Source organism: Molothrus ater, chromosome 10 (genome assembly GCF_012460135.2).
Source record: "Molothrus ater isolate BHLD 08-10-18 breed brown headed cowbird chromosome 10, BPBGC_Mater_1.1, whole genome shotgun sequence".
Lineage (NCBI taxonomy): Eukaryota > Metazoa > Chordata > Aves > Passeriformes > Icteridae > Molothrus > Molothrus ater.
This window is the reverse complement of record NC_050487.2, coordinates 18,271,071-18,288,356: the sequence shown is the minus strand read 5'-3', so window position 1 is coordinate 18,288,356 and position 17,286 is coordinate 18,271,071. Positions and strand designations below refer to the sequence as shown.

Sequence of the window (17,286 nt, the reverse complement as noted above, 5' to 3'; positions counted from 1 at the left end):
CGCGGGCTGGCAGGGTGCCTATCGTGGCGAGGATAGCGTTTGATGTGCTGTATCTCATGCCACTGCAAGCTAAGAGACAAGCGAACACAGAGTGCCCAGTTACACGGGATTTAATTACAGCGGAATGCATTCTCCATGCTGATTAGGAGCAAAATCAATCGGGGGTTTATTTGCCACAATGAACCAATAAAAACCCAATTTATTAAAGCAATAATCTCAGCCCCAAATGGTCTAAATATTATTGTTTCAATGGCATTGAGGGAATTTGGAGTGAAAGTGTTACACAGAGAAGATCAGGGAGTTCTACTCCATGAATTCAGTAGGAGTTTCTAACCCCATTCCAGGAGCTCACTGGCTTTCTGGCTCAGAGATCTCAGAGGAAGGGGCCAAGTTCCCCTATTTCAGGTCCAGGTGTCTGGGTTGCAGTGGTACCTACAAGGCAAGATGCTCTGTGGTCTGCAGCTGTCTGTGCTGAGGCAAACGTGGTAAACAGCTTCCTACCAGGACTTAGGGATTTCCTGCTTTCCAGTGATTTATATGTGAAATTCCTGGAGGAGGGTAGGCCACACAGAGATCCCCAAACTATAGGCTGACATAAAAGCCTTATGATATTGAAAAACAAAAACACCACACAGCGTGCCAAAAAAATTCTCTGGTAGGGATGAGGGAGAAAGGGATTCCCCGAGGAGGGTGCTGAGCACCAGGTGGGGGCACATGGGGAGAGTGGGGGACCGCAGTGCCCTCTGTTCCCCTCTCCCCCAGGAAAGCAGTCCCATGGCATGGCATGGCAGCCCAGCGTGTGCAGGGTGCTCCCCTGGGCACTGGCGGGGGCTGGCAGGGGTGTGGGAGAGGCAGCGCTGGTGGCCAGGTCACCCTGGGAACTGTGGGGCCCACCAGAGCTTAAAGCCTGTGACTCAGGAGATGCTGATTTTGCTTTACAGCTTTCTGTAGCTCCAGTCATCTCTGTCCCAAACCGGAGAGGACCTCATTTCCTGCTCAGTGCTGTGCCAACCACAAGGTCTTTTCATAAGGCTGCCAGGGGTGCCTGGCTGCGGGAAGGACAGTCAGTGTTTGTCACCAGGGAATGAGCTGGCATCATAGCTCTAATCTGAGTCAACAACCTGGCTAGCCCTGAGCATGACTTCATAAATCATGGTATCTAATTGAAAGGCACATGCTTATATATACAGTGTTGTTCAAAAAGAAAAAGAAGAAATAGAATTTAGCAAACATTTTTTTCTTCCCACTAGCCCATTGATCAGCCACCTGATTGTTTCAATTTACATTATTTCATGCAGAGAATAAAAGAGAAAGTATAAAAACATCTTGTATAGCCATAACAAAAACACAAATGAAAAAATCCATCTCCTAATGAGAGGGTTAGCCTTTTTCTAACACATCCTTAATAACAGGGAAACAATCTTTAAGTGTTTTTAATTTAAATTGTTTTCATGTTTAATTCACTATTGCTAAATAATATTATTAAGTGTCTATGTATCTATTTAGCCTTGAGGCATGTGATATTTCAAAGCAATTGAACCAGTTTTGAAAGGAGAAAGGGTCCTGCACCATGCCCTCATTCACTTTTTTTAATGTTAGTTAACACACGTACGCTGGACTGCCTTTTTCTCATCCTTCCAGCAGAAATGAAAAGTAAGTCTGGAACAAAAGATCAGTTCTGTGCTTTTTGCTTCTCACACCCAAATCTCTGCTTTATTTTTGTGTCCATAGGGTCTGTGTGATCTCCTCCCATGAGAGGCGACTCAGCAGCTCTGTCCCCTCTGCCATCTCAGCACTGCCACTGGAGAAGCCCAGGAGGAGCAGAGCAGTGGCTGAGCAGCAATTTGAATATCCATATTTAACTCTTCAAACAACAGAAGATACTTCAGAACCATGTGTGAGACAAAATGCCATTAAAGTTTCAATCATTAAACCTCTGTTTAGCTGTACTCCAGAAATGAGCAGTTCATAACAAGAGGGGAATACTGATTGACAGTTTGCCATCAGGAGCCCTTAAGCAGGATTTTTTCCAGCTATAATGCAGTGTACTCTTCACTGCTCCCTTTTGCAAGATGCTATTTCAAGTAGAGGAGCATGAGGAAAATTTACATAAAAGCTTTGTATGTAATATGTGATTGCTCTGAAATTAAGAAGCACCAGTTTTCCCCTTTTTTTTCAGAAATGAAGGGTGCACTTTGTTTTCTTGTTTACCTAGCACACTCTGTGATCCCTTGATGTGTTTCAAGTGTTTTCTGTCAGCATCACTAGACCTTGCTTACCTGCTAAATTTTATGTGTGAAGTGATTAGTGTTCAAAGTGCCTGAAAAAACCAGCACTAACGATGTCTGACAACTTTTGGGGTTTTTTGTGCTTTTTCCTCTTAAATAATATTTCATGGTACATTAAATAGGTTATGCAGTCTCTTCTGAGAGACCAAAGCAAGGTATTGCTGCATACGTAATGTTTCACCAAGCAGATAGTTTTTAAAAGGAAAAAAAAAAACAGAAGGCAGCATAGAATCCTTTCCCTGAGCCTTGTCTCAGCCTCTTTTCAATTCAGTGAGAAATGGTAGCAATTTGGAGAGAGATACAGAAAGAAAAATAAACATTATTTCACAATAAACCTCTTAACGTGACACTTGTGATCACCAGCAGATACTAGAAATGCTTCTTGTAAAATCCACTGAGCATTATTTCTTCACAAGTTGAAATGCTTTCAGCCAAACTGTTTTCTCGATGTTCACATCAGATGTACCAGTTAGAGGCAGAGCAGCCCAAGAGAGAAGCAAACAATTAAAACTTTTACGTGTTTGATTCCTGACAGACATCCCTATGAGGTAGGTTTTAACGTTTTTTTTTTTTTTTTTTTCTTTTTAATTTTTCGGTTTTTTTTTTTTTTTTTCAGTAAGAAGGATAAGCTTGGAGTGCCCAGTCACCGTGGTAACTGCCAGAAAAATTCTCCTGAAGTTTGAAGGGGTCAGCTAACGGGGTCAACAACTCTGGCCTCTCTCTGAGCTGGGCCTGGCAGGCTCCATCCTGCGGTTGGGGTGTTAACGCAGGCTGAGCCCTGGGAGGTGGACCATTCCAGCTCTGATATAAATTTTTTGAGTCAGTTCACGGCCTGGACTCTCCAGGTGGCCTCCAAAATCGATTGTGACCTTGTGACCCTGTCTAACGGAGGCATAGCATCCAACCTAAGTAAGGATTTAGCCAGGAACGACAGCTTTCCACTGAGTGTTATTGGGGACAGTACAAACAGTTTGGGAAGCAAGGAGGTAGGTATGAGGAGTAGAGGTCATTAAAAGCATATTAAAAAACAATTTTAAAAATCCTTTTTAGTTGAAAGTTTTTATTTGCAGTAACCATTCCTTAAATAAACCCTTCTGGCAACTATTTTTTCCTTCCATAATAACATTGTATCAAGTGGTTCAGTGCATTAATACACGAAAAATTGGCAATTTGCATATTCCAAACCAAACTAATATTTTATCTGCCTCTGGATTTTGAACTTGTAAATGAAGCTAGCTGATATGTGTAAACTAGATGCCTGTGAAGTGTTTTTTTTTCCTTAATATCATACAAACTAGGAGACTGCTTATTAAAGTAGGCTATTTATTTTAGGTAGCAATTTCCCTAATATGTGCATTCTTTTTCAAAATTCAAAAGTCTCTTAATCCCTGTAATCTATTTTTAAACTGGGAAATAAGGAAACATTAAAAAAGTGTAAAATGAAAATGTGAGAGTTTCACAAAGTTTTCCTTTACTGCTTTGCAGTACAAGTAGAAAAGCTACAAAACTGATTATGTATTTTTGTAGGGAAAAAATTGATCATGCTATGATGGTATTCATAGAGAACATGATATTTTTTTCCTTTAAGATTTTAAGCAACAAACTATGTGGGGGAGGGAGGGGCTGTTGCAGAGTTCTGATTTTGTTACTGAATCTAAAAACTTGCCCTTCTGAGCAAGTGGATTTGCTCTTGTGTTTTATCCCCACTGCTACAGAACCTCGTGCATTGCTCACACGAGTAATTGGTACTTGTCAGATGAGTAAGTGGAACTACACTGAGGAGCAAAGTCCAGTTTCCAGCTGAAAAGTGCTATCAGACTTTAAGTGACTTTAAAACTGCTCTGGAGGAAGAAAATAGCTTTAATATTTGTTCCCAGTCTTAGAAAAATTGTGCAGTGAGACCCTTGCCCAAAGACTTTATGTGCTTGGCAGGACCTGGCTCTGACATTTCTCTTCCCAGTCCCTTCCCAGTTGAGCAGTTCCCCTGAGGCTGGAGGAGCTGCACAGAGACACGGCCATAAAATACAGGTTCAGGAAGAGCATCTGAGCTGTGCTGAACATCATTCTACTGCTGAGATGTCCCACAGATTGCAACAGCAAGAATATCTAACTTTTACTTGCAGTAACGCCTTCTTTTGCAGAAAGCTCCCCAAATCCATGGATTTTTGGCCAAGGTCCTGACTCTTATAGAGTCATCATAATCTGGTCTGGTGGGAGCAGGTTTGAAGACCAGGAGTAAGAAACGGGGCTGAATTTTGCTATAAAATAATTTAAGGCCTGCACCTGCACATTCAGATATCCATGGTGACACTATTTAATTCTACCCTCCATACTAATAATAGTTGGCTTTTTGGTGGTGTGCTGAAAAGAATTTATTCCCATTAGGAAGCATGTTGATTCAGGGCTTCTGTGATTGAGCTTGGGAAGATGAAACTTACGGCCCTTGGTGAGAATCAGAATATTTGCTTGTTTTTCAGAAAACAAAAATTAAAAATAGGACTGTAAATAGCTGGATGGGGAATCTTCAATATTTTCAAAAGCATCTGTGAATTTTTAAACATTTTTTTCAAAATATATACTTACATCTGCTTTGTATTGTCATCACTCAAGGACCAAGTTCTACTGACAGGGGATCATTTCTGAAAACAGATAGAACTATTCCACTGGAACTTTTGGTCCAGAATTGCCCTAGATTTGCCCTAAAGCCTGCAGCTTGGAATGAGGAATTGTTGGCAGAGGCAACAACAAGAAGATCTTGAGAACTTTAACTTGCTTCCAATTCTTTAGCGTTGACTTCTGTAGATCCCACTGAATTTAAAATCAGCTGCAAATCTACAAATGTGACTCATAAAAGGTCCTGGTCTTGCATGTTTTGTACCTCTTCATATTGCTCGGTTCATCCACATCCATTTGGAGTGCCTAGAGGTGCCTATGTTAACAGTAGCTGCAGTGGACATTCTTCTTCCCCATCAGTGCAGTGAAGTGCTCACACAGCTTCATTTGACTTTTTGGAAAACTCTCTGAAGTGCAGGCTCTTTGAGTTTCACCAGAGGGACGTATGTGAATGGTTTTAGTGCTGTGTTAGAGATAAACCAGCAGAGCCACCAAAGTCTGTGGTGGTTCCCAGCCCCTGTCCTATGGACACTGATAACCCCTGAGGCCTTTGAAAGTTTGCTGTGCCTGGTCTGTGGAATTGTATTAAATAGTAATGCCCATAATCTTAAATTTACATTTGTATTAGTGGAGTATGTGGCAGTCTGCAAGAGAATCTGAGGTCTGAGGGTAATCTGCTACCTGAAAGCTCAGAGGATATTTGCTGTACAGGAATATGTCCCAGATCATGGGCCATGAGGTGTTGGCAGGTATCTTGTTAATGTTTTCAAATTAAATGTATAACCAGTTAAATTAATGTTTTTTATTACTCATGCAAACAAACAAAACCACAAAATCCCCACTGCAAAATAAAACAAAGAAAATAAAAGTGATAAATGGATGCTGAAGCCTCAGCCTAGTTTGTGTTTGCTTGTGTCCAAAGCCAGTGCTCTGCAGAGACAGAGAAGCCCAGCTTTAGAGAGCAGCACGTTGCCATGGCCTGGATCAGGGCTGGCAGAGGCCTCTGAGCTCTGGAGGAAGCAGGGAGGGCAAATGAGCACTGGGACTTACAGGTGTGCTGGCAAAAGGTCCTAAGCAAGTGCTGAGCTTCCGTCTGCTTTTACTTCTTCCTCTCTGCCTTGAGAGTGTGTGGCTGGTGTCCAGAGGAAAAGTCAAACTAATTCTGATGCTTTTTCCTATTCTGGGTGGACTAATTCAGAAAAAGCACTTAAGGCAGCCTTTGTGGAAGGGTTACAATATAGGTTGATACTTTAGGAACTATAGGAAGTTCTTAATCCTTCCCTGCCTACGGGGCTGTCATTTATAGACCTGCTATTGTCTCATCTTTTATAAGGATGTTTCCTTACATTAAGGTTCCAAGAGCAACCAGACTTTGCCATTGTTCACAGCTATTTCTGTTTGTGGCTTAATGCACATCTAGTATGCTGTTTATGCTTTCACTGCTCTCCTACGCAGCAGACTGTACCTACACACCAGCTTAGGTGACATCACTCTCAAAGCATTTATTTCTGTGTTTCTTTTTTTTTTCTCCTGATTTGTCTGTGCATCTTGATTTTGCATTAGCCTAGTTTATTACAGATAACATGATAAAGTACATGGAACTTTATGCATTTAGTTATCATTTTATCTTCATTTCTTGTTTGATAAACTTGCTTATAAAAAAAGCTTTTAGGTTTTTTTTTATAACAACAAAACCCCTCTTACTATGTAAGAAGAATGAATTCAGACATGAGCAGAAAAAAATGAAGCATAGATAATTTTGAATGTATAAAATTTAGCTTGATGTTAATGGTGGTTTAATTACTGGATTTTTTTTTTTTTAGTATGGCTATTCATAAAGACATCCATTGTTTTCTGCTTTGATTTATGTCCAGATTAGCCCCCTTTAGAACCTCATTTCTGGCAATCTCAGCAACATGTGAGGGCCTGGCAGCTTGTGCAGACATTGCCATCTTCCCTCACTGCTCCTTCTCCTGAGCTGTTCCACCAGCTCCACAGCCTGCCATTCCTCAGGAGCCCTTAATGATGCCTTTCCTCCATCATCTGCTCTGTGGCCTTCCAGAACCAGGTGCTTTTGTCAAAGTTTTCAAACCAATTTAGAAACAGATACTGAAATAAAGGCAGGTGACGTGGTGGAGGGGTGACATAGGTGTCACTGCCTTCCTGTCCTGCATGGGAAGATTACAGACTTTCTCCAGAGCTCAGCTCTATGGCCATGCAATGAGAATGATAAAAACAACATCTCTGCGAAGTGTTTATATATCTGAAAAATTTGATGCAAATTAAAAGCTACCTAGGTTTTGTCAAACCTAACTCTACCCAGCACTTCACCTTCTCCACTGCCCTCTCAGCTGCTCAAGATTTGACAATAAACCTTTTAGAACTTTTGCATCATGCCTTGCAAAATGTGACATTTGGGCTTTTAAGCTAGCCCTGTGTTATAACATACATAGCAGAACTAATATATCCTTTTTCCACATGCATCCTCACTTTGCTGAAAAAAAATCCCAACGCTGAACAAACTCCAAACAGCCTGATGATGCAGGGTGAGGAGTGCCCAGCAACCTCTGTGTGCTCGAGGCACAGCTTTGTCCCAGCCTTCAGTGGGACAGTGCACCTGGAAATGTGGGATCTGTTCCTTCCCAAGCCCCAGTGATGCCTTGCTTTGCAGTTCCTCTCGCTGGTGAGTCGCTCTTGTAATTTCCAGTTATGTAACCCATCTCATTTTGTGAATATGTGAATTTAACAGCTGTCAGTGTCAGCAGAGCCTGTGAGGGGTGTGTGTCTTTTTTTTTTTTTTTTTTTTGGCAAGCTGGCATTACTCATCAGTCTCATGGTAGTTTTGTTTGAAAAATGCTTGTGTTAGAAAAAGTGGATTTATCAGCTCAGCACTGTATGGTGCTAGCATGCAGCTCAACAAAAGACAAGTGCTCATTTCAGTAACGCTTGCAGCATTTCATGGGGCCCCCAAATAGGCTGAACAAGGCTTCTCTGGCAACTAACCCCAAGTACAGTGGGAAACTATTAAAGTGGCAGTGTCACTGCTTGGAAAAGGGATTTGGTTTTCTTCCATTTATTGCTGCAGGGTGGGGTTTTTGGTGGGTTTTTTTTGGTTTTTTTTTTTTTTAATTAAAGGCTATGAACTGCATTAGGAATTTCCCTGAATATCGGAGAAAAAAAGAGGCCTTACTGAAAATTTGTGCTGCTAGAAGTGATTTTTTTTTTCTCTCATGGTTTCCTGGAAGGTAGATCAAACTGTCAGTCTGCCCTTCCCAAAGTGGATCTGTTTTATGGGGAAAAATAAGATACTTGCAGGTTTTTCAAGTAATACTACAAAGTCAGTGGTGCTGCAGCCTTTCAGGGAGAACTCATTCTCTGTTCAAAACAGTTTATTTTCAGAATGATTTGCTGCACTTACACTTTCTTTTGTAGCTGCTCTTCCAGAATGCAAATACAACCTGGAGAGTTTTCTGTATTTAATTGAATGTGTCAGGTGGTTGAAATCATGTTTTAAAACCAGCATTACGTACTGCAAATGTGTCAAACCCTTTGTTCACATTTATTTAAAACAAATGTATTTTTCAGTATTTATTTATTTATTCTCTCTGTTTACACTTCACACAGATGGTAAAGATAAACCAGTGGGTTTAATTTTTGCTGAAATATTGCCTTTTACATTTTTAGGTTCTCATATCCTGGCAAGATGCTACAAACCCCACGTGACAAAGATCAGAAGGAAATACTTATTTGAAGAAATCTCTGTCGTTAGCTGTGCTGTAAGTTTTATAAAAGGCTCAATTTCATAAAATGCAAATTCTGGACTAATTGTTCCTCTGCAAGCCTTAATGGTCTCTGAGCTGCATAGTTAATCTACTACCTGCCTCTACTCACACAGCCAACAGGATTTAGAGCTGGGTATAACACGCCTTCACACATCAGTTACATCTATTTTAACTTTTCTTCTGACAAGTTCTACTAATTGTTTACTGTGACTTGCACCCAGACAAATGGATTTGGACTTGCACACTCCTAAAGCTGCACAACAGACAAGCACAGCCCCCCTGGGGACACCCACCCACAAAAACGTTCCCGTGGGTTCAGCTCCCGTGCGTGGGTGAGCCCCAGAGGCTGCCATGGCTGGGGGGAGGAAAGGGTGGATGGGATTCCTGAGTCATCTTCTGTTCCCTCTTGGAGAGAGGTGGCTGCAGGGAACTGTCTGCTCTCTGCAGGGACAGAGGGCTGAGGTTATCAGCTCCTCAGAGCTGTAGAGGCCAGAAACATGAATGCATTGTTGTGCTGCACACACACCATGCACCCTGCACCTGCAGTGTCCTGCAGCCACCTCTGGGTACCAGGAGCTCACTGTGGTCAGCCCTCTGGCTTTCCAACACAGTGAAGACAGCAATGAGGCAGCAGGTCAGATACTCGTATTCAGCTTGGTACTCAGAAAACTGGGTACTTGCTGCAGTGTTTCTGTGCTGTGGGCAAATCAGAGACCCTGGGTCTTTAGTCAGACCAGGCACAGGTCAGGGACTGAAATATTTGACCCACACCTACCGCAGCAAAGTTGTGGTTGTTGATTTGAGTGACAGAGAAGTAGAGGACTGGGATGTCTCAGCCCCAAGTCCCTTAAGCCCTGGCTTCATGGCTGAGATCTTGAACACAGCCAGAGCCTATGACATTAAAGGCTTTATAAAAGCAACAGTGCCAGTTTAAAATCAACCTCCCACGTTACCAGCAGCCCCAGCAGGTGTAATGTGATCCAGGTAGCCCAAGCCAGTGAGTAAACAAACTGCTGCTTTCTGAATGAGCTGCACCAGAGAAATGCTTCTAACTGGGAATTGCAGTGGCTATTTGCACTAAGTGAGCTGTGCAAATGAACAGGCTCCTATGATTAATTCTGTGAATATGAGTGGGCTCCTATGATTCTAACTCTTATTCTACACAAGTTGTTCCCTCTACACTAAAATTAAGTAGGGAAAACGTTGCAGGGAAAAATTTCCCTGATAAGCCTGGAAAGTTTAGTGGTATTGGGCCTGATCTAGCTGCTTGGACTTCAGTGGGGTCTGTTGCTGGGTTTCCTTAAGCTAGAGAAAACAATCCTGCTGCTTCCAAACTGCCAAGTCAGTCAGAGGAATTTAATATTGTCCCTAAAGAAGCTGCTTTGCTGCTCTTCTGTTGGGTTCCTAGCTCCATTTCCAGTAAGCAGTATTAACTTAGGGGTTTTATACTTGGCTATAACATTGCCCATTTTTTTTCCCTTCACCTCCAGCTCTTAAATCTCCATAGAGCCTTGCTGTGTAGACCAGCTGTACCTGAATGCACCAGTTTAGATCCTCCCGGTGTTACTGCCTGGCTCCCTAACTGGAGAAGCGCATTAAAGCAAAGAAGGTGGATGTGTCCCAGTAGAGCCTGCACCCTGACAAGTCCCATGGGCTTGGCAGACTCTAAGACTCACTGTGGAGTCCTTGGAATGTGCAGACTGAGGGTACACCACACTGAGGACCCAGCAGCCCAGCTCTGCTCCATCATTTCTGCCTCCCAGTCTGGGTCCCATCCTGCCCCAGAGAGCCTCTCCCCCCTCCCCAGCCCACGCTCCACTTATTCATGAGTTATGATAACATATAAGCAGCTTAGAGAATTCTTATCGGAATAAGTTGAACACAATGCAGCATTTAACTCTTAATGACAGCCACCTCTGACTGTGAGTGACATGTTATAAATTATGTTTGAACTGGATTTTTTTTTCTTCAGAGGCAGATATTCCCTCTGCCACCCAGTCAGCCCTGTAACGTTGCACTTGTGGCCTTAATCCCACTTGGATGTGTGCCCTGCTGCCTCCACTTTCCGTCACTTGGGTACTTTAGTATTCTTGAACAAGTGAACAATCTTTGTTTCTGTACCTTATTAGGCCAAAGACCATAGCAGCGAGTGATGGCATCAGCAGGCCCTGCAGGCAGGATTCTCTGCAGACACAGCCAACCTCCAACAAACCCCTTTTTATCCTCCTGTTTCTAGGAAGAATTATGATGGTGGTGCCCTGCTGTTGATCAGTCAAATCTGTGGTAGGCCTAGAGATAAGTCCTGTAAGTGTGGTGTACTGTAAAACAGCGGCTCCCATTCATTAGTAGCTTGTGTGTAATAAACCACCCAAAGGAGGGGGGTGGGGAGGGAGAGGGACGAGCAGCTGCAGTGTGCAGGAACAAACAACACAACTCATTCTTGGGAGCCAAAACTTTCTAATTTGCTGCTGGGCTGCTGGGAGCACTCAAATTCTTTCTGATAATATGCTCGTGCCCTCAGTGTCTCTCCTGGAGTTTCCCAAGTCCTGCTCTCTCTCGAGGTCCCTGAGTCTGGGATAGTTTCACTTTGAACCCAAAACACAGAGGGGAGCCCAGTGGGAAGGAGGGGAACACATCAGTGCCCAGTGTTTGCAGACTCAGGCATAAGAAAGCCGTGGCCTCCCAATCATTCTTCTGGGAATGGCTGGTGCATGGATCTGCTTGTGCAGTGGGTAAACAAAGCATCACATGGGCTGCAGAGCAAGCAGGAGGCAGGGAGCAAACCCAGGGCTATCAGGGTATGCAGGAGGACAGAGTGTCTCAGATGTGTTACTGACTTAGAGCCCACTGGAATATTTAGGAACCTCTATCTCCCAAGAGGTAAAATCTTCAAACAAACCTCAAATGATTAATAGCTGAAAAATTATTTGGCTTAATCTGTTCTAGTTTTTTTCACAAGTTCTAGTAAATCTTTACAGCTTGTAGGCAGGTGAATTTAAGTGGAGTCTGCTAAATATAATGTAAGATGTTGCATGTGTTGAGACATCACTAGTTCCTAATATTTGCATAGCTGTGAATACATTGGTGCTTTTGGATCTCAGCCTTGGACCTTCCAACTGCCTGTGGAACATTTCAGACCAGGATGTGAAATTATTGAGTGTTGCACAACTGCTCTCATAGACCAGGCCTTTGTGCTGATGTTTGCATTATCACAGGAAAATGAAATTATTTTCAGATAGCTGCTGCTCTGGAGGAGTGCTGTACCCTCACAGGAGATGACAGTGACTGCTTTTTCCAGGGATGTACCAGGCTGTGATGGTGCCTGGGCTGTCTCCTAACATTTCTATAGACAAGGGCTACTTTAATGGCAAATTCAGGCTTGGGCCAAAATGCAAGCACTCTTTATGGAGACAAGGCAAAATTGCAGATTTGAGGTTTTCCACTCTCCTGGAGAGGATCCATCTCCCTCCTCTCTGGGAAGAGCTGTGCTGCAAGTTTTAAGTTCTGAAATGAGAGGGGCTTCTGCCAGACTGCTGCTTGGTAAAGTTACCCAGTGGGCTGAGATGAAAACACCCTGAAGAGTATCCACAAAACAGTGTTAACTAAACCTGGGCATAAAATAGGTTTTTTATCTTCTGAAAGATCAGGTAGTAGAGCTTAGGTAGTTCTCATCGTGGCATTCTGGCATTTTGAACAAAGTCAAAATAACTTGACATTTTGGTTTTCCTTCCCCAGGTTTAGGTGAGTTTATAACCAAAATTGGCTGCTCACTGCCCATTCCCAGCACAGAGCCCGACTTCTCTATGCTGTTTCCAGGATTTTCGACTAGAATTGCAACAAGGGGTGTTTTATGGGAATCTCTCCATGACTTTTCAAGGAAAATTGCAAAGGTAACACCTCTGGTAATTGCTGCACTGTGTAAGTAGATGAGAGAACCATCAATTGGAAAACTCCAGCACTGGTCAGACTGCCCTGCTCCCTGACAGCACACAGCAGGTACCTACCTGTGGTCCTGTTGTCAGCAGGTTTGAAGTTATAGATGAGACCAGCAAATTGAGTGAATGTTCTGGGTAGCTATGAAATTGGGGGGTGGAGGGTTTGATTTTTTTTTTTTTTTGGGAGGGTTTGAGCCCCATCTCCAGCACAAGCAAAGCCATGTAATCCTTTCTTTTGCAATTAGAGCTGAAAAATAGCCCCAGGCCAGAGCACTTGCACAAGGAGCAATTAGACAAGCTAGACACTGGGAAAAGCTAAAAATAGTAAATAATCTGCCTCCACAAAAATACCTTGAACCATTAGAAAAGGACATTTTATGAATTTCCTGGGAATCATTTAGTACTTTAATACGCTCACAGTGTTCTGCCTGGAGGGACTATATTCCAGCTGCTGTTTGGCAGAGGTAAACATGAGTAACATGACTCTCTTCTTACACTTGAGACACTGAAAAAACCTAAGTACTGAGATTTTCATACCTAGCCAATTGAAATTGGGGTAATGAGTGGATTCATATTGAACTGAGAAAAAATATGCCCTACTACTCTTTTAAGAGAAAATGTCTAAGAGTTTGGGGCTAAAAAATTACTTATTTTTGTTTATTTAATGGCTCAGCCCAGTACTCTTTGAAAAATAATGTACGAGCCAATGATATTCATCCATTAGCTGAATCCAAACTATTATAAAAACTGTCCCTTTAGAAAGTGTATTTTTTGAAAAAAAGGATGACAACTGCTGACTTTTTTTGCAGCACTCCTGAGCTGGATGAAATGTATAAACAAAAAAACCTAACCACAGCTGAATATTTTTAGTCCTTTGCAGGGACTACATATGATGCTATTTAACTAAGAATGCCTCGAAAAGGATGATTTGACTGTTTCTCGTTAAGCTTCTGATGCAGGCTTTAAAAATGCAACAAAACTCAGACCTGAGGTTTGCGGGCAACAAACCAGAATTAGCTGTTTGCTAATACATGTGAGAAAGGGGTTGCAGGTTGCTACAACATTTTGGGGTTTTTTTGCTGGTAACTGTTTGAAAAATGTAGTGAGCATTAAATCACATTCTGTTTTCTTTATTTACAGGAGATAATTGAAGAGGAAAAAAGCTATAAAATGAAACAACAAATTGTGAGCATCTGTGTGCACATCCCTGTGTGTCCTGGTACCACTGCTGGCACACTGGCTCTCAGGAGGAGTTTCAGTGATGGTGACAACGTAAATTTCAGTTCCTGTCCCTCTGTTTCTGAGTGGGGTCTGATGTTTATTCCCAGAGCTGCTGGTCCCCATCCCAGCGCAAGGCGCTGCCCGCAGGGATGTGACGCTGGAATTGCAGGAGTTCTTTCCCCACGGCTGACTTGGAGCAGCGATTTTGGCGGCGCGGGGGCTGCGTGGGGCCGGCCGGGGTGCCGGGACGGGAGCACCGCTGGCCCTGGGGCTCTGCGGGAGCTGGGCACCCCCAGGGGCTCCGCAGGGTGCACCCGCTCTGTGCTCCGCACCCACACACAGTGTTTGCTCACTGCGGAGGGCAGCTCCGGGTGCTGGAACTGCCGAGATCCAGCCCATCCCCCGGCCCGTGTGAAACTGCACAAAGCCTCTCCCAAACGTGAATTTAAAACGCTTTCAAATTGACAACCTCCTTTTAAATAAAAACATTTATGTTAAGCGAAAGGCATGTTTGCCTCTACAAATAAATGGAATTATGGTTCTAAGACCTGACTTAATCCTGAAGTTCTTAGACTGCACAGTAAGTAGAAAAGAAAGAGGATTGTTTGGAGGAGCAGGGGTTAGCAGGATCAGGCTCCATCTTACATCTTCCTGCTCATTTTCCTTCTGGCATTCAATATACATTTCTCAGAAGTACCTCTGTTTATAACAATGCCAAAGTAACTTCATGTCTATTACCTAACTGAAAATAACGAGGGACGGTACACAGCGTGCCCATCCAGAAAAATTTGAGGATTGTGAAACAAACAAAAGATGCTCTTCCTCCAAATATATTTTTATGCTAAAGTCATGCCCTTTTGAAATTAATTTAAGGATTTCTCTCAAATGTGTTGTGATTCTTTGTTCTTTTTCTACACTGATTTCTTTGTGAAAATGTATTTAAAATCTGCATGGAGGTTTCAAAGCATCTGAGAGAAGATGTTTACAGAGTAATATTGCCATTTGTATTTGTTACTTTTCTGAAAATGGAATTTCTAATCAGACAACATTAAAATACTTTTGTATTATTTTTGTGTGGTTTCATGACATTTGCATGTTTCCAGCTCTGATTTAGCCATGTAGGCAGGCTAATTAGGAAAGCAGGATCATAAGTTTTATTGTTACTCCATCCAAGTAAATCTATTCTATAACTCCACCTCTGGTCTTGGTACTGTCTGAATTCAATGATTTGGTTTTTTTTTTTTTTGTTTTTCTGTGGAAGCCCTGAAGTACCTGTATTCCAAGTTGGGAGATTTCACATTCAGGACAGTTAAAACTGAAAGAAGCCTGGGCAAGAAGAGAGATTTGTTTAGTAGATGTGTTCAAATGAGTTTCTGCCAGAGACTAAAATGAAAACTGAATGAAATTTATTGTGGCAAACTTTTCTGTGTGGACTGCAGAAAAACATCTACACAGAACTGGACCTGCAACTCCCTGTCCCCTCGTCCCTCCCAGCACCTTCCTGTGGTTCCCTCTGTCCCACAGAACAGGGAATGGCTTTCTGCCAGCTCAGCAGGGACCTGGCTGGGGCTGCCACCTGCTGCAGCCCCATGGAGACCCCAGGACACCCCCAGGGCTGCTGGGCTGACCCAGCTGGTGAGACCCCTCATTGCCATGGAGATTGGGTGGGCAGTGCTGCCCTGCAGCAGCCCACATCCTGCCTGCTCCTTCCTGCCCACACGCCTAGGGTGGGCTTGGGTACACATCACTTGTTTGAAACAAATTTATTGGCTGTGGTGCCTGGTTTTTTGTGCACAAGGACAAATTGAGCCAGAAATCCAGGGGATTTCCAAGCTGAAACTCCACCCCGTTGCAGGGTCTGGCTCTTGCTGTAACTCTGAAGTGAAAGAAACTGTCTGTTGTCATAAAATAAAGCAGCGTTTTAGTGTTTTGCCACTGAAAATTTTCAAAAGCAACGTTTAGATTAAAAAAGAAAAAGTAGCCTTTTTTTTTTCCTCATGAACATGCAGCATGAAATATTTTAGCCAGTTCCAGGTTGAACCCAGCTCACTTTATCTTTTTAGATTCAAATTTAAACTAGTTTCTATTCAAAGTTTTTAAAGGGACACACACAACGTCATTCTTCAGCGTGACATTTGAGTCTCACCCCCTGCCAGGAGGGATACCTTAACCTCCCTGTTACTGAAAAGACCAGAGACAGAAAAATAGCTTGGTTTTTTTTTTGTACATCCCTTCACATGGCCACTTGCTACTACTTGGAGTAAAGTGAGTTCATTGTAACTCCTCTCTTTTGTATTTCACCTTCAGTTTGTATGGGACTTTCTGTAGCTGTACAGAGATGGACATAGGAAAAATGAAAAAGCAATTTCTGTCTGCCCCCAGGATAATGACTATGTGGATTATGAGGGCAGCATGGACTAGACACAGGGAGACTAAGTGAAAAAAAAAGATTTTTTTTTTAGGCGATTTTGGGGGCCATCAGTTTATTAATGTCTCCCCAAAAAGCAATACTAAAAAGTCAGGGTTTAACCATCCCTATGTGTCAGTGGAGCTGTACTACAGACTGTTTTTGCAGAAAATGCTCCAAACATAGCTCTGAAATTGATGTGGATAAATCTTTTTCACGTAAGTTTTTGAAAGCAGAAATCAAGGAGGAGTTTTTATTTGTTTGTTTGTTTTGTGACAGGGAAACAGACCACAGGTATGCAAAACAAATACATTATTAAAGCACTCCCTACATATCTCCCTATCTTTCTCAAGCCATTCCAACCAAAAGCTTTTGTAAGCGTGTGGGGGCAGCACTGACCTTGTAATTCTGTTTACATGATGGCTAGAAAAAAGAAATCCCTGGTCGAGGAGGGCCTGAACTCGTGGGAGCTGCCTCAAGACGTTTTAAGCAGCTCTAACTCGAGGTGTTTCTGCAGGCAGCAGCGCTGGCACGGCACCTGTGGGGCTCTCCCTGGGCCGGGGGAGACACAGGGACACTGACACTTGTCCCAGGTGACTTAGGAGAGGGACAGTGCTCTGTCCTGTGTCAGAGCAGGACCCCAGGGCTTAAACCTGGCTCAAAAGCTTGTCAGACAGTTTGGCTTGTGGCAGCTGGAGCCCAGCACCGGGGCTGGTGGTTGGGCTGCGGTTCCTGGGGTGCTCTCAGTGGGCTGAGGAGTCTGGGGGGTGCTCGCTGCATCCAGAGCGACCTGAGGGGCTGCCCAGGCTCAGGGCAGCGGCTCTAGGCTGGAAGCACCGAGGTTTGCAGGATGGATGTTTCGGAAGCACCCTGTGCTGCACCAGGCACCCTCCCGCCTTCCACCAGCCATCCCTGGCTGCGCCATGCCCGGTGCCCGGAGGAGAATCCCTGTGCCCCCCTGGCAGGAACACACCCGGTGGCCCCGGAGGAGAATCCCCCTGGCAGGGACACACCCGGTGGCCCCGGAGGAGAATCCCCGT

The 17,286-nt window shown here is 43.4% G+C and overlaps 1 long non-coding RNA gene across 1 annotated transcript in view; it reads left to right on the top strand.

Annotated features, from left to right (window-relative positions):
* LOC118690132 (uncharacterized) overlaps positions 1 to 14,906 on the top strand; it is a 29,325-nt gene extending 14,419 nt beyond the window's left edge. Inside the window, exons 2-6 of the long non-coding RNA XR_004980739.2 lie at positions 1,732 to 1,897; positions 2,905 to 7,584; positions 8,586 to 8,677; positions 12,419 to 12,573; positions 13,759 to 14,906. This is a non-coding gene — a long non-coding RNA (uncharacterized LOC118690132). The remainder of the gene's footprint in view (positions 1 to 1,731; positions 1,898 to 2,904; positions 7,585 to 8,585; positions 8,678 to 12,418; positions 12,574 to 13,758) is intronic.
* Positions 14,907 to 17,286: the final 2,380 nt, after the last annotated feature.